Source organism: Podarcis pityusensis, assembly GCF_964106645.2.
Source record: "Podarcis pityusensis genome assembly, chromosome: 15".
NCBI lineage: Eukaryota > Metazoa > Chordata > Lepidosauria > Squamata > Lacertidae > Podarcis > Podarcis pityusensis.
The window spans coordinates 15,564,748-15,585,748 of record NC_138040.1 but is presented as its reverse complement, the minus strand read 5'-3'; the positions used below and the strand labels follow the sequence as shown (position 1 = coordinate 15,585,748).

The window sequence follows — 21,001 nt, the reverse complement described above, 5'->3', positions numbered from 1 at the left end:
TGGGGTGGGGGGAACAGGTGAGAACATGCCTAGTCCTAGACCCTCCAATTGTGAGCTTTGTTGTTGTTTAGTCATTTAGTCGTGTCCGACTCTTCGTGACCCCATGGACCAGAGCACGCCAGGCATTTCTGTCTTCCACTGCCTCCTGCAGTTTGGTCAAACTCATGCTGGTTGCTTCAAGAACACTGTCCAACCATCTCGTCCTCTGTCATCCCCTTCTCCTTGTGCTGGCCACTGTGAGACTAGTTCAGGCATAGGCAAACTCGGCCCTCCAGATCTTTTGGGACTACAACTCCCATCACCCCTAGCTAACAGGACCAGTGGTCAGGGATGATGGGAATTGTAGTCTCAAAACATCTGGAGGGCCGAGTTTGCCTATGCCTGGACTAGTTGGACCTCATCCAAATAGGGTTTTTCCTCATGATCCAAGTTGTTATGCGAACAACACAAGAACGGGTACTTTTCAGGGGTGGCTCCCCTCCTGTGGAATGCTCTCCTTGGGGAGGCTCACCTGGTGCCATCATTACACATCTTGAGGCATTTTTCCATGGATGGAATATCTTTAGTTTTTTAAAGAGGTCTTTTACCTTTTTCTTAATGCTGGTTTGCTTTTTGCTTAAAATAGTGTAAGCCATTTTGAGTTGCCATAGCAAAAAAAATTCAATTCTTGATATTATTATTATTATTATTATTATTATTATTATTATTATTATTATTTCTGGGCATGCTTGCCTCGCTAGATGGAAGTGTGCATGTGTGTTGTGTGGTCAAGAGGTAAGTGGAATCATCCTCCAAGGGGGTTGGGCTAAATGACCTTTGAGTGACTTCAGACTCTGCCTCCATTGTCTTTTTTTAAAGCTGCAGGAATAAATTAAAGGGCTGTCAGCAGGAGATTTGCAGGCCGCCCCGTGGGGAGGCTGAGAAGAGGTCTTGACTGGGATCTCAGAGTCCCTCTGCAGAGAGAGGAGTGCTGATGGCAGACGGACATAAACCAGAGCGAGATCTCAGCTATTTTAAATCCGGGGCTGGAGGGAAATCCAGGCCAGGTTCAGGCATGAGGCTTAAGCGCTGGCAGGCCTCCCTTCTGCGTTGGGACACAGTCGGTGCATTACACCGATGCGGGGGGGGGGGTGAGGGAGAAGGTGCGGATTCGAGTCGCGACACTCACTCCGGTGACCTATGGCTCAGCCCAGCCTACCTCACAGCACTGTCGCTGAGGACAGTGTGCGGGGGAACGACGGGGGCCATTCCACAGACATCGCCCCGAGATCTGCAAAGGGCAAAGCGGGCTTAAAATGTAACTAAGGTGACCTCTCTCCCCCCCCCCAAAAGCTTTCAAAGATCCAGATGATCTTTTCTCCACCAGAGCAGGGAGTTTCTGAAATCCCAGGGCCTGAGTGCGCAATTAAAAGCTGCAAGGTTTTTCACAAAAGGTAAAATTTAATATCGCGGCGCGGCCTGACATTGTGCAGAGGTGGAGATGGCCATTGTCCAGGAGGGCTGAGCAACTAACATCTCTGTGCAGAGGGGATTTTGCTGGTTTGTCCCTTTCCTTTCTCCCCCCTACACATAAATATTCTCTAAGCATTGCTGCCTTGGACCGTGGAGGGGTGGGGTGCAGAACCATCCTGGCTAGCAGCCATCAGTAGCCCTTTTCTCCTCCTCCATGAATTTGTTGAATCCTCTTTTAGAGCCATCGAAGCTGGTAGCCTTTACTGCCTCCAGTGGGAGGGAGTTCCACAGTTTAACGATGCGCTGTCTTTTCTTCTGTCCTGAATCTTCCAACATCCCACGTCAATGGATGACCACCAGTTCTAGGGGTAGGAGGGAGGAAAGCTTTTTTCTATCCACTTCCTCCACGCCAGGCATAAATTTAATCTGATTTGAACTGATTTTATAATGAAGTGATTTTAGAATGCTGTATATTTTACTGTTGTTAGCCGTTCTGAGCCCGGCTTCCGCTGGGGAGGGCGGGATATAAATAAAAATTTATTATTATTATTATTATTATTATTATTAAGCTTCTGTGAAGTCACCTCTTATTTGCCTTTTCTCTGAACTGAAAAGTCCCAAATGCTGCAACCCTTCTTCATAGGGGAATCTCCTTGACGGTGTCTCATTTCTGGGTGAAAATCTGCAGAGGGGCAACTGATGCAAATCTTTCAGAATCCCCATGCTAGAGATAGAATTGCTTCTTAAGGGCAACAGTTTCCCAGAGAACCATTATGGTTTCTGCTTATCTGCACACACAAAAAGAAAGGAAAAAGAATCCGAATTCAAAATTACTAGTGATGGGTCATGATAAGATCAGGAGTCAGGAGTGCTCTGATGGTGTTTCCTGCTTGGCAGGGGGTTGGACTCGATGGCCCTTGTGGTCTCTTCCAACTCTATGATTCTAAGATTGAGGGGCTTCAAATAAAACAAGGTGTAAAGGGATTAAATTGGCCTAGCTGATACTTTACTACGGGGGGGGGTTGAATCAGAGGGCCGCATTCCATCATTGGCAAGCTTTCTGGGGCCACATTGCAACAGCGGCCAGAGCCAGGCAGAACAATGGATGCGATGCTTGCCTTTCGCACGGCAGGCTACATTTTGGCCATGCAGATTTATTTATAAACACAGAGACACATTTATTTATTTGCTGCTTAATATTTCAAATCTCTCTCTCTCTCTCCATCCAGGTAAGCAAGAGGCAGGATCGCAGCTCAAGAACTCACGCCAGCCAGTCAAAAATCAAGAAAGGTGCAGATCAGGGATGGTCAAGGGTGTGGGGTCTGGGGAGGCTCTCAAGGGCCAGATAAAGAGATCTGCAGGGCCACATTCTTTCTTGCCTGAACAAGAGTTCAAGGCTTCTGAACTCTTTTATATATAAAAAAGCATGTGGCATTGAGATTTTGCTTAGAATTTGGGTTCTAAGGTTGTACTGGGATGCTGAACCTTACAGAGCCCAGTCATTTCTCTCTCCCTTTCTCGAAGCGAGTCCTCACTTAATTTGGCCTAAAACAACAATAAAAAGGGAAAACCTGTGGCAAATGTGGATTGGCCAGAGTACATCTGTAAGGGGTTTTGAGGGAAAGGGGGGGAAAAGAATCCCCATAAAATTAGCAGGATTTCCCTGGGTAGCCCTGAACATTTTTAATGAGCAAAGGTTCTGCATTTCAGGCAGGAGCAAAGAAATACGCAGGAAATAATCTTGGCTTTGGCTAAACAGCCCCAGAGACGAGCAAGTGAGCAACAGAGTCAGGGCAGAAGCAAAGAAAATATTCTGCTGCATTATTATGGGATGTCCTGCCATCGGCTGTGGTCCCTTGCCTCCATGGAAGAGCTGAGACACATACAGGACTGTCGAGAGAAAAAGACGAGGAGAGACGCCTCTGTGGCAACGAGGGGTGGATAGACCAGACAATGTTGACTTATTTATTTATTTATAAGAATACAGTGGTACCTCTGGATGTAAACGGGATCTGTTCCAGAGCCCCGTTCGCATCCTGAAGCGAATGCAACCCACGTCTGCACGTGCGCAGGTCACAATTCACTACTTCCGTGCATGCGCGTGACGTCATTTTGACTGCCTGCGCATGCGCGAGTGGCGAAACCCGGAAGTAACGCGCTCCGTTACTTCCGGGTCGCCGCGGAGCACAACCCAAAAATACTCATCCTGAAGCTACTTCAACCTGAGGTATAACTGTATTTGTATACAGTGGTACCTCAGGTTACATACACTTCAGGTTACAGACTCCGCTAACCCAGAAATAGTACCTCGAGTTAAGAACTTTGCTTCAGGATGAGAACAGAAATTGTGCTCCGGCGGCGCAGCAGCAGTGGGAGGCCCCATTAGCTAAAGTGGTGCTTCAGGTTAAGAACAGTTTCAGGTTAAGAACGGACCTCCGGAACGAATTAAGTATTTAACCCGAGGTACCACTGTACTGCTGTGTCATATAAGATGTATCAAAGCAGTTTACAGAAACAAAAACATAAAAGAATATAATAAAGACCATTAAACAGATAAAAACAGACATCAATCACCGTGTGGAAAGATGTATTCTTAACTGCCAGCACTGACAAAAAAATGGTTTCCAGCAGGCATTTACCTGCTGAATCACTAGTGGCAGGGAGTTCCACAGGACTGGCCCACGGACACAGTTTCATCTTGTTGTCACTGAGTGAACTGGGATATGAGTTCAAGCAATCCCCAAGATACCCTGGGACAAAGTTGAAAAGCCCATGTAGTTCAGCGGCAGAACATCTGCTCAGCGTGCCCTGGATTCAATATCTGGCATCTTCAGGTAGGAATGCCCCCATCAGTGGTGCCAACTAAAGCAATTTATGCAAATTTTCCCAATTTGCATAATTTATACAGGGTGCAGAATTCCAGGGTGGGGCGGAATGTTTACTACAGTTATGACCACAGATCAGCCCATCCCACAATTGCACACTGGCTGGAAAGGGAGATGGGGTGGGGGTGGGGAGGGCAGACGGAATGGGTGTTTGGGGAAATCAAGGAAGGAATTTGGATGTTTTTTGGGAAATGGAGCCACTCGACTCAAGAGAGGCAGATGGGAATGATTAGGCTGCCCTGACTCCCTCCCTCCTTCCACCCCGCCAAACCTTCCTGAACAATTCAAATCAAACGCAATGGACGCCGCTGACTGCTCAGCTTTTTGGGAAAGGGCTCCGATGGCACCGTCTCTCGCACTCGAGATATTTATGACCAATTGTCAGCAAGATCGCATTGATGAATTCCACATTTGATTTCTCATCACGAGGACACGGCTGTTGGATCACGAAGCTGGGCTCCGTTGCCCAGGGGTGCACAGAGGACAACGGCCTCTGCTGGCTTATATAATCCTAAAGCTGTAGGTTTGGAAGGAACCCCAAGGCTCATCTAGTCAAACCCTCTGCAATGCAGGAATCACAGCTCAAGAATCTGTTATGTACTGAGTTGAATAGGATCCAAAATGCAGCAGTCTGATTGGTCCTAGAACAATAGGATTCAGAATGCAGCAGTCTGATTGGTCCTAGAACAATAGGATTCAGAATGCAGCAGTCTGATTGGTCCTAGAACAATAGGATTCAGAATGCAGCAGTCTGATTGGTCCACAGGAGCCACCCAATCCAGCTCCAGGTGGAAGTCAATCCGCAACCTGATTGGCCTACAGGAGAATCCTGTAATTAGCCAATCACGTGGGGCCCATTGTGTAAATAATGTATATAAAGCAGACATTTCGGGGGAACTTCCATTCCTCCTCACCACTATGAGCTGAATAAAGAGCACGAAATCCACTCTCGACTCCGAGTATATCTGATTCCTATTGTTCTAGGACCAATCAGACTGCTGCATTTTGGATCCTATTCAACTCAGTACATAACAGAATCCTTGACAGGTGGCCATCCAACCTCTGCTTCAAAACTTCCAAGGAAAGAGAGGTTGTTCACCTTCCGAGATTGTCCATTCTACTGTTGAGCAGCTCTTAACCTCTAAAAGTTCTTCCTAATGTTTGGTCAGAATTTCCTTTTTGGTCATTTGAGGGCTGCTATCTTTCATTTCAGTTCTATGTGTGGGCTCTGTGCCACTGAATAGGATGGATTTTTAGCTGCGATTCCTGCGTTTCAGGGAGTTGCACTAGACGGCTCCACAATTGTATGATTCTACGACTCCCATCATGGGGAAAAACATGACGGGGAATTCTGGTTTGAGACATATATGTGGAGCAGTCTCAAGAACTGACCTAGTTTCGATGCAGGAGGCATTCAAACTCTCCCAGTCCTATCAGAGACCCAGCGTGGGACCGTCATTTTACATTTGCTGCCGCTGCTGAGATGGAAATCCTGCAGCTTCTTCTCATTATTTCTGGCAAGGAAAAGAATAAAACAAATGCAAAGTATAAAATCTAAGATAACTTCAGCAGGCCTGAATCAGGAGAAATATTTTCAGACCTTTTGTCAAATGTATTTGAACACTCCAAAATTTAAACTTAATACAGTGGTACCTCAGGTTACATGCGCTTCAGGTTACATACGCTTCAGGTTACAGACTCCGCTAACCTAGAAATAGTGCTTCAGGTTAAGAACTTTGCTTCAGGATGAGAACAGAAATCGGGCTCCGGCGGCGTGGCGGCAGCAGGAGGCCCCATTAGCTAAAGTGGTGCTTCAGGTTAAGAACAGTTTCAGGTTAAGTACGGACCTCCGGAACGAATTAAGTACTTAACCTGAGGTACCACTGTATATTAAGTTGGAATCAGACAAATTCTGGAGACTCGGATCGAGTAAAGCAGACCACATACACCCCTTTTGGAACTGCTCTCAAACGTTTCGGAAATATGTGCAGGCTAATATTTCTGACATCTTAGGATATCATAGAACGGTAGAGTTGGAAGGGACCCCGTGGGGGGGGGGGTGTCATAGTCTAGTCCAGCCTGCAGATACCCACAGAATGTAAAACACTGTACTGCTATTGGGCTCCCTGAAGGATATTATCCTGGAAAATGACCAAGAAATAGTATATCTCATACTGTATGTGAATGGTTAGAGAAAATCTGGCTTATATGAAGAATGATTACATTTAGACTGTAAGACGAGCCTGCTGGATCAGGCCGATGACTCATTAAGTCCAGCAACCTGTTCTCACAGCGGCCAACCAGATACCCTTAATGGGAAGCTCACAAGCAGGATTCAAACACAAGAACCCTCTTCCCCTCCTGTGGTTTCCAGGAACTGGTATTCAGAAGCACTGCTGCCTCTGACTGTGGAGGCAAAGCATAGCACACATGGCTAGCAGCTATGGATAGCCATGAATTTGTCTAATCCTCTTTTAAAGCCAGCCAAGTTGGTCGCCATCCCTGCCTCCTGTGGGAGGGAGTTCCATAGGTTAACAATGTGCTGCGTGAAAAAAGAACTCTCTTTTATCTGTCCTGAATCTTCCAACGTTCAGCTGCCTTGGATGTCTACGAGTTCCAAGTGTTATGAGAGAGGAAGGGAAGCTCTCCCCTATCCATCTTCTCCATGCCAGGCTATCATTTAATTAACTTCTATCATGTCACCTCTTACTTAATAAATTATTACAAAGGAATACATATAAACCAACCTAAGAGGTCCATGGAAAAAATGTTTTTTTATATACAGTATAATGTTTTGGAATGAGTCTAAAAATAGTGTTTCATCTCATTCTGCCTTCAATGTGTTGGAATACTGTATTTGTCCATAGATTTCTTTATTTACTTTATTGGATCTAATAAAGAGAAAGAATTTTGTAAATGCTCAAAGCCAAGTTCTCCCACTTGTCATGAAAGGTCATGGACTGGGCTTGGCGCGTCCCTAGTGTTTGAAGATGCCCTGAAAAAAAATAGATTTTATTGGGGGGGGGAATAGGGGTCCTGGATGGGTGCAGAGTTTGTTATCTTGAAGGAGCTTCCTAATACAGTCGTACCTTGGTTGACGAACGCCTTGCGACTCGGAACGTTTTGACTCCCAAACGCCGCAAACCCGGAAGTGATTGTTCTGGTTTGCAAACGTTCTTTGGAACCCAAACGTCCGTCACGGCTTCCACAGCTTCCGATTGGCTGCAGGAGCTCCATGCAGCCAATCGGAAGCCACACCTTGGTTCCCGAACACTTTGGAAGTTGAACGTACGTCTGGAACAGATTCCGTCTGACTTCCGATGTACCACTGTATTATGGTCGTCTCCCGTCAAAAAGGATATTGTAGAGCTTGGAAAAGATTTAGAAAAAGGCAACCAAAATGACAGAGGGGATGGAGCAACTCCCCCAGGAACAAAAGTTAAAGCATTTGGGGCTTTTTAGTTTGGAAAAAAAGCCAGTACTGTGGTACCTCAGGTTACATACGCTTCAGGTTACAGACTCCGCTAACCCAGAAATATTACCTCGGGTTAAGAACTTTGCTTCAGGATGAGAACAGAAATGGTGCGGTGGCAGCAGCGGGAGGCCCCATTAGCTAAAGTGGTGCCTCAGGTTAAGAACAGTTTCAGATTAAGAACGGACCTCCGGAACGAATTAAGTACTTAACCCGAGGTACCACTGTAACAGGTGACGCTTTAGAAGTTTATCAAATCATGCATGGCATAGAGAGAGTGGACAGAGAAGTTTTCCTCCCCCTGATCGTAACACGGGAACTCGTGGACATCCAGTGAAACCAACTGCTGGAAGATCTGGGACAGATAAAAGAAAGTCCTTCGTCATGTGACACGCAGTTAAAACTATGGAACTCCCTGCCACAGGAGCCAGGGATGGCCACCGACTTGAAAAGTGGATTAGATAAATTAACAGAAAGTAAGGCCATCAATAGGGACGCAGGTGGCGCTGTGGGTTAAACCACAGAGCCTAGGGCTTGCCGATCAGAAGGTCGGCGGTTCGAATCCCTGCGACTGGGTGAGCTCCCGTTGCTCGGTCCCTGCTCCTGCCAACCTAGCAGTTCAAAAGCACGTCAAAGTGCAAGTAGGGAAGGTAAACGGTGTTTCCGTGCGCTGCTCTGGTTCGCCAGAAGCGGCTTAGTCATGCTGGCTACATGACCCGGAAGCTGTACGCCGGCTCCCTCGGCCAATAAAGCGAGATGAGTGCCACAACCCCAGAGTCGGTCACGACTGGACCTAACGGTCAGGGGTCCCTTTACCTTTACCTTTTAAGGCCGTCAATAACTACTAGCCATAGTAGTTCTGCTCTGCCTCTACGGTCCGAGGCCTCTTCTTATGTTCTCAAGGAGAAATAAAGCTTGCTAGCGTGTGTGAACGATACGTGCCAGATCTCCAAAGCCAAACGGGAGGTGCGGGGGGGAAATAAGATTTCAAGTGGTTCTGGATTGGGGGATGGGAATGGGACTGCTGTGCTCTGGAGCATCTCTGCCCCCTCCCTGTGACCAACAGAACCCTGCAATGCTTATGCAAATACTTGCCTGAATTTCTACAGCCCCTAGAATGCAGCTTTTTGTCAGGTCACCTTGGAGCAGATTTTTCTCCAAGCCTCCCATTGGCCAGGCAGCCAGCTTTGCAGGGCTGGCGCAGGAGAGGAGGCGGGGCCAGGCTCTGCAATGGGGGCGCTGGGGCCCGTAACCAAAGAGCACTCACTTGCCTGGTATGTGGGCCCCAGCCAGCCTCGGAGTAGAAGGGAGCGAGGGAGGGAGAAAATGGGAAAGGAAAACAAACGCTCTTCCCTCCGACACTGTGAGGCGGCTTTTTCGCTTAAACAAAACATGATGTCAGCCATTGTTCTCGCGAGGGGAGGCCTGCCAAAGGGGGCTGGCTGCGTCCCAGGCCTCCCCAGGGCCTGTCTTGGACCCCCAGCTCAAGAGACGGAGGGCAGTTGCCAGGAAAAGCGGCTCTGCAAAACAGTGTCTCTCTTTTTTTGGGAGGGGGGAAGCTATTATTAATAACGTTTTTGTTTTGATCCTCAGAGCATCGTTGATGTGCATGAAGCTGCCGGAGTCAGACCCTTCATCCATCTAGTCCAGTGTTGTCTGCACGGGCTGGCAGCAGCTCTCCAGAGTTTCAGGCACGCTGTTGTTTCCAGCCCTATGCGGAGAGGCCAGGCCCTTGTGTGTGCAAAGCAGGTGCTCTACTCCAGAGCCTTTTTGCCCTCCCCTTAAATATTATGTTAAGTTGTGGGTGAACATATCAGACGACACAGTGATTCTTCAAACAGCTCTGGTTTATTCACAGGCCAGAACAGAACTGAAGGGTTCAGCCAGCCTGCTTATATAGAGCTCCGCTACAATGCAACTGTAGCACTTTCTGTAACTATCCAATCACTGAATGTCACTTTCAATCCCTTATTTGCATATGGGGACCTGAGTGAAAACTATCTACAGTATCCCCCTGCTGGCCCAGGGTGAGAACTGCAGTACATAACATATTAAGTAAACATTTGTTCCTCGTGGTTCTGAATAAAGAGTTGAACTCAATAGGGACGTAGGATGCTGTCTTATCAGGCCATCTTGAGCAGCACTGCATACCCTCCAACACCACGACAGCAAAATTCGGGACACCATCTTCCTGGACTCCATTTCCCCATTTTTCTCACAAGAGAACAGCGGCCATTTTGGCAATCATCGGTTTGCACAGTTCCACACTGCAGTTTTCCACTGGGAATTTATTTTTCTTCAGGCATGGCACCCGAAAACATGTGTTTTGGAGTGCTGCGTTAAGATCGCAGCCCCCCCAATAAGCACATTTTCCAGGGGGAATATCACGCAAGATCATGGTGCCCAAAATCATCATTATCATTTATATCTTGTCTTTTTCCCAGACTGGGGCTCAAGGCGCCTTACACAAACTAAAACACAGCTAAAGTGTAGAAAGCTAAAAACATATTTTAAGTAATAACAGCTGGTAAGTAATTAAACTCTAATAGAATTAAAACAATGGGAAAAACAGATCTATTAAAATACAGGTAATAAATACGGTATAGCACTATTAAAACTCCTTTCATTTCATTTCAACTTTTTTTAAAAAAACACAAACAGTTCCCAAACACCTGTTGGGGGGGAATCAGCTGATTGAAGGAAGGAGTCGGCCTGGCTTCTCTAGGGAGGGAGTTGCAAAGTCTGGGAGCAGCCACCGAGAAGGCCCTGCCCCGCACCAAGGATGCCTATGAGGAGAGTGGGACTGAGAGAAGGGCCAACCCCAAAAATCTCAGAGAGCTCAGCCAGGTTTATATGGGAGGATATAGTCCTTCACATAACCTGGGTGGAAAAAGCACCAGCGGGTGATGATGGGCATCTACTTGGAATGGGGGACAAATCACTTCCCAAACCAAGACAGGAGCCAAAGGTCACATGCCCCCAAATTTTGTGACACAGTAGTCCTCCACACACACCAAAATAGGATATATAAGTGAGGGGAATGCACCTAAATTTATTGATTTATTATTTATCTATACGCCCGCCCTATACCCAAAATCAGTGGAAAGGATGTCCAAATCAGCATCACATCAGGAGAAAAGGCTTGGGGAAAATGGCACCCATTAGAAGAGCCACACACAGAAATGGGTGGAATTCTCCTCACAGACTGTGTTGATTTATTCATCAAGTCAGTGTCCCAGGGTGACAAATGGCAAGCGATAAAGGGGAGATCTGGACCTGCGATTGGGGAAACGAGAAGCTGAGATGACCTGGCACTGACAGTCTGTTGCTGGTTGACCTGCTGTGTTTGCAGGCACCCAGACCCATTGGGGATTAAGGGGGCAGAGATGCAATTGACCCCTGTCAAAAAAAACAACCCCATGGAGTCCAAATCCTGCCTGCCTCTCTCCCTTGGCCAAATCTGAATTGCCACGTTCAGCGCTCCTTGAACACACCTCTGCCAAAAGAGAGAGAGTGCTGTATGTCCTGGCAGAAAAATGTGACTCGCACTTCAGGCACTTGGAACTGCCAGCATTCCCATCAGGACCCATCCTGTGCGCGCGCGCGCACACACACACACACACACACACACACACACACACAGAGTCCCCACCAGTGGTGACTGTCGCTTTGCCCTGCGCCAAGAGTCGCTTCTCCACTATTTTGCATGCGGCAATCTGATCCACAGCCAACACGTCCAAGGCAGAATTGCCAGTGTTTTCACCAGCCCTCGCTCCTGCGCTACAGGAGCTCCATCTACAGATGATTATTTATGTTTATTCTTGTTTATTTATTGTATTCATATGACACCTTTTTTCTACAGGGAGCTCCAAGTGGCACATGTGGGTCTCCCCCTCCTCATTTAATCCCCACAACAGCCCTGTGAGGTAGGTTAGGCTGGGAGGCAGTGACTGCCCCCCCCCAAGTCACACCCAGTGAGCTTCACGGCCGAGTGGGAATTCAAACCCTGGACTCTTAACCACTGCACCACACTGCCACCACACATTTCATTTCCCAGTTGTAGACCTTCTTGGGGAGGGGGCTGGGGGAGAAATTTGATTCCGTTCACATGCAAATGCAAAACTTACCTGATTTGAGTCTCCAAAGCATTCCACAAACCGAAATGCATTCCCTCCTTTGAAATTTGCATCGCTCCGAATTTTGCAATGTCGTTCTCCATGAAAGAAATTTGTACAACAACACATTGCACTGGGGTGAAATGTGCAAAAAAATTTGCATGTCTTAGTGAAACTAACAGATAAAAAAAATGTGTTAAAGGAAAGTTGCTTTGCAAAAAATGTGTGCATTAGGTAAAGCTGTATACATAAATGTAGAATCATAGAACTGTAGAACTGAAAGGGACACCAGCGCCATCTAGTCTGCCCCGCTGCAGTGAGTTTATTAGAAGAAATTTGCACTAAAATGCTCGTGAATTTTCACAATGTCTTTTTAAAAAAAAATTGCACCATGATGTGGAAATGGGAAGAACTGAACTGAGTGAGGTTCAGCTGAGAGGCCGTGACTGTTCCCCAAACTCACCCAGTGAGCATCATGGCCAAGTGGAGATTCAAACCCCAGTCTCTCCCAGGTTCTAGCTCGACACTCTAACCACTGCACCACGCTGCCTTTTCTCACATTTCAGCTATGGCTTTAAGTCATTGAATCCAAGAGGGCTTTATGGGGCTGAGATTAAACCAGCAAAAGGTCTGAGGATCTCAATGTCAGATGTTGCCATTTCGCCTTAACGCTGTCTCTGCGGTGCGTGCCGCTAACTTGGTTGCCATCCGCCCGTCCCTCAGAGATGGGCCAGCCTCTTAAGGTTGAGCAAATTAAATTAAAACTAACAGTCTGTAACCGAGTAGATGGTTCTCCCGGAGCCAAGAGCGCGAGGAGAAGGATCTGTGCATCTTTGGATTAAACACCACCAAGAACAGAATGTTCCTTGCAATTCTGAGCCTTTTCAGAAAACGCAGCGGTCGGATACATTTTGGGATCCATTCAAGAGAAGCGGCTGCTCGGGATTGTCTGAAATCACCCTAGTTACCCTGGAGGGGGGCGCAGAAGGAATGTCAAAATAGAGGGCCTGGCAGTCAACACTGGACTTGCATCATCAGAGATGATAGATCAGCCCAGCTATGGAGATGAACCAGGGGGGTGAGCCAGGGACGATCCATAAAGGAAAGGGGTTTAATTTATTTGTTAAGATTTTTAGACCGCTTTCTGCCCAGGGTCCCCAAGCTATTTCTGACAGCGAAAATCCAGCCATTAAAACCAGATACTTTTCAAAATCAAGCCATACAACAGAAATGATACAGGTTAAAGTATCTCTTCCAAGTGCCTCTGGGAATAAATAGGTCTTAACTAGATGACAGATAGGAAAGTAAAAATGTTGGAATAGTAATAATAATAATAATAATAATAATAATAATAATAATAGATCTATTAATCCCCAAAAAAGTGCAAACATAACAAAGAGAAAGATAACAAAGAATCAGAAATTTAAATCAGCCTGGAAGGACAAAGGTACAAAGATACAGTACAGTTCGAAAGGGATAGTCAAGTATTAATTCATGCAAAGATTCCCTTTACAAATAGTAAAGATTCATTTTTTAAAATATTCTCTAGCTGTGAGTTTCATTATTCTTGAGAATAAAGGGAGAACAGAACTAGTAAAGACAACAGAGGGTAAAGTGGGAGTAACTGGTTGGGCTTACTTCTGAGTAACCTTATACAGAGGTTAAGCACCCCTAAACATAATCTGACCTGGGATTAAGCCCTGCTCAGGTCAAAATGCAGCAAAGGCTTCAGGTGTAAGTACATACGAATAAACCGTATTTTGAAGACCCTGCAGCCTCTGCTGCGCCTTGATTTCCCCCCTGGAATTTTGCTACTGCTAAACAGAGATGGGGGGGGGCAGCATATAACACCATCTTAACACTTCATGGAGAAATGCCAAACCACACCTTACTTTAGTATCCTCTGAGGGGTACCTTCCATGAGATCCAGCAAAATGTAAACACATCAAGGGAAACAAATCTTTTGGTTTGGCTCCCCGGCTTGGCATTCTCTGATCGCTTATGCCTTACGCAACATCTCCCTTTAAGAGATCAGCGTGAAGTTTCACACAGAGGCTCGGGACCCAAATCTGCAGGGTGGGTTCAAATCCCACCTCATACTCAACAGCTGTTTTTTTTCCAGGGTGGCCGAGTTACGCTCCCTAGAAGAGGGACATCAGAATGTCAGTTGGTGGACATGTTGACGACACAATTCTACATTTCAAGTTGGGACTGGCAGGGGCTGATGGAAATGATGCCACCAAGTGTCTGAAGGGCACCAGGTCAAGGAACGCTGGTCTACAAGGGAAGGTGCTAAACCCCAAAGAACACAGATAGTAACTCTAACTTGTGGCCTTTTTTATTATACACATTCCTCAATAGCAAAAAATGGGGACAATCTGGAGAGAACAGTTTGGCAATCATAAGAGGAGTCTGCTGGATCAGGCCCATCTAGTCCAGCATCCTGTTCCCACAGTGGCCAACCAGATCCCTGTGGGAAACCTGCAAGCAGGATTCGAACACAAGAGCATCCCTCCTCTGACTTCCGGCAACCGATATTCCGAAGCATTGCTGCCTCATTCAGCCTCATTGGATGGCTAGGAGTTCTAGTGTTAAGAGAGGAGGAAAACTTCCATTATCGTGCCGTCTTTGAGTCCTAACCGCTGCAACCTTTCCTCACAGGGAAGTTGCCCTTGACCATTCTGGCTACCCTTTTCCACCTGCAAACCCCACAGTCCTTCTCCATGCCCCCTTCTCCTTGGGTTTGCGCCGTGTGGTGGTGTCTGTGGCCGTGCACATTCCCAGAGCTGTGCCAAAGGTGCTTAAGACGGCTGCTCTGGAGCCAGGCACTTCCCGGCAGCTGCCAGACACACCCCATAAATCCATACCACACATCTTCTAAGTCTGCACATCCCCTCCAAACTCTCTTTTTCTACAACCCCCTCAAGCCCCTTCCCCATGTATACACATGCGTAGCTGCTCAGAGCCAAGGCGCTGCCCACAAGGAGACAGCAAGAGGAAAACACCTTGTGGCTCTGGCGTTTATCTCCCTGACACTCTGGATATCCTGTCTGGCATCCTCAGAAACTGGGCCTGTTCGATACGCACAGGGGACTCTCGTGCGCAAACCATCGCCCGCCCCTTGTATATCTACAGAGACACATGTTGACAGCATGTCTGGATGAGGGCTGAGCCAAAAGTACTTGCTGTGTTCGGCAGAATGTTTTCTGCAGTGGCGATTTCTTTCTTCCCCCCTTTTGGCAGGGGAATGTTCGCTGCTTCGTTTATTTACGTTACTGTATTTACATCCCACCTTTTTTCTCTTGAGGAACTCAAGGTGACGGATGTAGTTCTCCCCGCCGCCTCAGTTAATCCCCACACAACAACCCTGTGAGGCAGGTTATGCTGAGAGGCAGTGAGCAACCGCCAAAGTAACCCAGTGACTTTGTGGGGAAATAGATTCATTCTCAAATTGTTTAAGTTCTATTACAGTTTTAATTAAACTACTATTTTAAAATACGTTTTAGCTTTCTGTATTTGATCTATGTTTTAATTTGTGTAGGTCACCTTTAGTCACAATCTGGGGGAAAGGCAGGATATTATTATTATTATTATTATTATTATTATTATTATTATTAGAAGCAAGAGACTGGTTGAAACATTGCTATCCTACCTAAATGGTTAACCTGTACTGTGGGTTTTGGAGGGATGTGTTAACAAGCGCTGTAGGATACGTATGGTTGTGAATGACAGTCATGGTGATGAAGAATTTTTTTTTTGGTAGGCTGAGGAAGAAGCTTTAGACCATTTCCTGAATGAATCGACACAGGGAGTCGAGCAGAATGCCTTTTCTCCATGGCTTCAGCCGCATCTATGAGTACCAGGGGTTGGTCAATGAGATTTTGGAATGTATGGATCCTCTGGTGCTGGAAAAGATGGACAGGTAACTGGGAAGCTGCTTCTCCATCAATGTAGCTAGGCAATACTGAGCAGGCTTCTTATTCTTATTCAGTTCATCCCATTCTTCAGAACTATGAGAACTAGGATCTTTGAGGGTTTTCTACAATCAAGCAGTGTAGAAATACCATGAAATGCACAAACAGAATCCTACCTTTCAGGGAAAGGGCCATGGTTAAGGGTAGCACACCTTATGTACATGCAGAAGGCCCCTAATGGCATCTCCAAGTTAGCGCTTATAATATCCCCTGCCTCAAACCCTGCAGAGCCGTTGCTGCTGTCAGTCAGTGCAGATGTACCGAGCCGCAGAATCCCTCCTGCATGGTGGGGCAGACATCACTTTTGAAGGTTGGAGGGGGACCCAGTTAATGCTTCCCATCTTGCATTTATTTTAAAATTACATAAATGATTAGGATAACTATTTATGGAGACTGTATTTTTATATACATTTTTTGTGACACCCCCCCCCCTTTTTCAACTGCTTCCTTTCTGGTTAGGCTCTAGGCAGCAGTGATGGGGTTCAGATCCACAATACGGAAAGCATTCGCCTTTTTTTGGAAGGAGGTAAGCTTCCTCCGCGCACCTGCCCTACTGAGCCCTGCTGCTTCCTTTTGCAGGGATCCAAATCCAGTGCAAAACAACCAGTGGTCTCAGAGCAGGAATATGAGCCCGGGAGGCAGGCACCCTTTTGCCACCACATGGCATTCTCAGTAAGACGACCTGCCTGGGTGGACTGGAATGATAAAAGTGCAAGCACTGATCAATCCTAATGTATTTTTATGAGATATATATATGGTCTATATAGATAATGGATTACTTAGGCAAAAAAGAACATTATTTTTTATTTTAGGTTAACTGAAAGAAATACGAATAATCATGCATTGCCGCAATATATTCTCAACTTCAATACTCCCGACACTATTCTAAACACATTATTAAACCTCTTTGGTATTACTTTAAATAAGGGTTAAGATATAATTGTGATAGAGGACCATATATTTATTTTCTCTTTCTCGTTTTTTCTCTTTTTTTCTTCCTTAGTTTGGCTTTGATTGTGTTTTATGTCAAATATTTTTAGTAAAAACTGATTAGAAAAAATTGGAAAATGATGACAGTGGTGATGTTGCCAAGGGTCATTTTAAAAAAACAAACCCGTAAACTGGCTGTTTCTTTATTGTCCCTGCCCTTCAGGAGCCAATGTGAAGGCCACAACAAAAGATGGCAACACCATCTTCTCCTCCATCATCTCCCTCCTTTGGAAGACAGTGGGAGGCGACAAAGAGGAGGCTCAGACCGTCAACCCTTTCTGCTTCCAGGTCACTCAGCTGCCGATGATGACCCACGGGGCCAACCCTAGTGAGTGCCCAACCTACGAGTCCCTTACCCTGTAGGCTATTTGCAGTTTAGTAGCGCTGCAGAGAGCTTGCTGGGGAGACCATGCATTAAAAAGGGACTCAAAAATAACTTAACAAAATAACAAAAACAAAAACTCCTTATACACTAAATACATCAACAACAAACCAGACCCCACCACCAACCCATCCCCCAGGGTAATGGGAGAGCTAGGTGCTGCTCCTTATATACTATACCCAATTGCTGACACAGCTTGATTAACACAACTCAGCAGACCTGCTATGTTTCACAGCTGTAAGACTGGGTCTCGTTATTTGCCCTGGCCCTTAAAGACATACACAACTTGTGAAATAATAATGAACCTTCACATTTTAAAGTGACCATTCAACACAACCACGTGCGCCTGAAAAACTTCCAGCTCTGCTTTCCCCTCCTGCGCTTCCTCCTGGAGTTTGGGGCATGCTACAACTGCACCCTCCATGGACCTGCCTGCTGGTCGGGCTTCAGCAGTATCTTCGAGTGGCTGTGTTCCTACCTGTAGTGGTTAGAGGACGACACCTTCTCCGCTGACCTCTTTCAGAAGGCTAAGACGGTGCTGGAGCTCTTGGCCTCAAGCTCCCAGATCATCAAGCTCCCCAGCAACTTCGATATCAACCTCAGCAACTGCCGGTTCCATAGGAAGAGGATCTCGGACCTCTTCACCAGCCTGAAGAAGCTGGAACGCTCCCCTCCTACCTTGAAGCACATGTGCCGGGTTTTCCTGTGGAAGCATCTCAGACCCTGGCCGATCGATGAAAAAGTCAAGGCCCTCCCGCTTCCCACCTTGTTGAAAAAGTATCTCCTCATAGACCTGAGCAGCTCTGCAGAGGTAGCCATCTGACTTGGGACTTGAATTCTGGTCTCTCCCAGGTGCTAGGCCGACACTCTAACCACTACACTATCCAGATGTTGGGAGATTCAGAAAAGATAAAAGGAATTCTTCACATAAACTGTGGAACTCACTTCCACAAGAGGCAGCAACGGGGGTGGGCTTTGAAAGAGGATTAGACAAATTAATGGAAGGTAAGGCTATTGATGGCTACGAGCCATGATGGCTATGCTCTTGCCGCCACAGCTGGAGGCAGCAAAGCTTCTGAATACCAGCTGCTGGAAGCTGCAGGAGGGGATACAGCTCTTGCGTTCAAATCCTGCTGGCAGATTTCCCCACAGGCATTTGGGTGATCCAGCAGGCGCGTCTTATGGGCTTATGTTGCTGGACTCCAGATGTCAGGCCCATGAGGCATCATGGCCAAGGATCAGTCATACTGAAAGGGTTGATTGTGGTGTAGTGGTTAGAGTGTCAGATTAGGACCTGGGAGAGACCAGGGTTCAAATCTCCACTTGGCCATGAAGCTCACTGGGTGGCCTTTGGGGGCCAGTCACTGCCTGTCAGCCTCACAGGGTTGTTGCAGGGATTTGAGAAGGAGAACCATATACGCCATCTTGAGCTCCTTGTAGAAAAAGTTGGAATATAAATGCGATAAAAAAAATAAAATAAAATGTAGTCTGGCAACATTCAAGGGGATAAAGAGTGCTTGATGGTCACATCTGCCAATCCCTGCATTGCTGGGGGTTGGACTAGATGACCCTTGGTGTCCCTTCCAACTCTACAATTCTAGTAATAATAATTTATTTAGATATTATAATTTAGATATTATATTTTATGTGAGGGAATCATTGGGAATTTTGGTTATTATGGATATATGTTGTTTCAATAAAGATCTTTGAAAATTTATTATTATTATTATTATTATTATTATTATTATTATTATTATTTATACCCCACCCATCTGACTGGGTTGCCTCAGTCACTCTGTTCTGGGGCAATTCAATTATCCTGCAAGGCTCCTTAAAGTAATCAGAGTTCTATGATCCAATGGGATGCGTTTTCAGAAAAATATTCCATCCACTTTCTCAGCCAGGGAGGCAGGTGATTCTTGTTGCTTTTGGCTTCCATTGCCCAACACCCATCAAGCACAGTCCTAGTCAGACGTGAACATCAGAGGATGAATCTGACCACAGCCAGATACCTGTCAACAACGGCATCCTAGGGGTGAAGACAGGCGTGCTAAAAATGCATGGTGTTTTTTTTCTGTCCCAGAACAGAACCTTTTGGCATGGTGAGGTCGAAGAGTAAGGCCCGCCAAGGAGTGTTTATTTTCCAGTGCCCAGGACAGGGATGGAAGAGAAAGTTGATTCAGTACACATTTAAAGCTGAATCTATTCTATTCACACTTTCCGAAGCATTATCAGGACCAAAACAAAGGCATCCTTCGAAATGTGCACTTCTCCAAATTTTGCAATGCAGGTATGAGTGAAAACAACACAGAGAAATGTATTGTATTTGGGGAAATTGCATACCAAAAATGTATTTATTTGGAGAAACTTGCAATAAAATACTGGCCAATTTTCATGAGGATTTTTAATTATTTCAAAAGCCCTACAAATTGCTGCAAATTGCAACAGAAGCCCAAGGAGCAGCAAAATACCTGGACATCCCAGAATTACAGAAGCCACCCTGGCTTCCGACTGGATCCTGGGATGTCTTGTTTTGGCTCCAGCAAGAGCACAAAAGATGCCTGTTTTGGAGACTGTGTTCTCATGCAAGTCACGTGTGGCCTTGAAATAAAAAGGTAAAGGGAACCCTGACCATTAGGTCCAGTCATGACCGACTCTGGGGTTGTGGCGCTCATCTCGCTTTACTGGCCGAGGGAGCCGGCGTACAGCTTCCGGGTCATGTGGCCAGCATGGCTAAGCTGCTTCTGGCAAACCAGAGCAGTGAATGAAAACGCCGTTTACCTTCCCGCTGGAGCAGTACCTATTTATCTACTTGCACTTTGACGGGCTTTCGAACTGCTGGGTTGGCAGGAGCAGGGACCGAGCAACTGGAGCTCACCCCGTTGCAGGGATTCGAACCACTGACCTTCTGATCAGCAAGTCCTAGGCTCTGTGGTTTAACTCACAGCACCACCCGCGTCCCTGGCCTTGAAATACACGTGTCCCAATTTTCCTCTGCAGCATGTTGGAGGGTATGCAGCCGCTGAGCAAACCCTGAGGACGGGGAGATGAAAATATCCTCATTTCCACTCTCTCCAGCTCCTCAGCCCAGACCCACATCTCATCCTGGATCCAGCACAGAGCAAGCAGGTCTCTGTGCCTCCAGCTTCCAGGTCAGGTCACACACCCCAAACTGGCTCTTGTTCTCCTACCTAGTGGAGGAGAGACCTGCAGGGCCCATCACTTAGCGGTAGCTCTTGTGATCTAGCTCATACTTTAGAGATGCTGATGAGGACATTTAAGTGGCCAGCTAAGGTCATTTGTCTTGCAAATAAACTTGTCTGATCAGTTTGGCAGAATCTTTCATTCGATTCTAACCCAGTGTTTCCCAACATTTGGTCTCCAGGCGTTTTCAGACTACAGTTCCCATCACCCATGACCTAGCTGGGGGTGATGGGAGTTGTAGTCCAAAAACAGCTGGAGACCACAGCTGGGAAACACTGTTCTAACCCATCACTGGGTACAGGACTCCCAAGAACTAGAAGAGTCTCGGGGCATTGTCCAGACTTATCCCTCCTGCAAAAAACCAAAAAACCCACAAACCCTACAATGCCCTATTCATAATTTTACAAACCTCTGGGTTAGCTTTCTACAAGGTGTGGAAGTCAACGCCCTTAGCAAAGAGCGGAAACTGAGAAATGGGTTAGTCAGTTCATCAGCCACGAGCCGCTTGGGCCCCTCTAATTGTCAAG

The 21,001-nt window shown here is 46.5% G+C and overlaps 2 long non-coding RNA genes and 1 pseudogene across 3 annotated transcripts; 2 read left to right on the top strand and 1 right to left on the bottom strand.

The window, feature by feature from the left end:
* The first annotated feature begins 1,305 nt into the window (after positions 1–1,305).
* On the top strand, positions 1,306–3,928 carry LOC308464513. Its single transcript, XR_013980084.1, has 3 exons — positions 1,306–1,433; positions 2,682–2,742; positions 3,163–3,928. It is a non-coding gene; the product is annotated as an uncharacterized lncRNA (long non-coding RNA).
* Positions 2,060–6,488, bottom strand: LOC308464514. Its single transcript, XR_013980085.1, has 2 exons — positions 5,730–6,488; positions 2,060–2,240 (listed from the first exon to the last, which is right to left on the bottom strand). It is a non-coding gene; the product is annotated as an uncharacterized lncRNA (long non-coding RNA).
* A 9,257-nt stretch (positions 6,489–15,745) lies between these two features.
* Positions 15,746–18,093, top strand: LOC308464212 (ankyrin repeat and SOCS box protein 6-like; annotated as a pseudogene). Its single transcript has 5 exons — positions 15,746–15,846; positions 16,127–16,184; positions 16,358–16,424; positions 17,052–17,247; positions 17,610–18,093. The product of its transcript is annotated as an ankyrin repeat and SOCS box protein 6-like (transcript).
* The last annotated feature ends 2,908 nt before the right edge of the window (positions 18,094–21,001 follow it).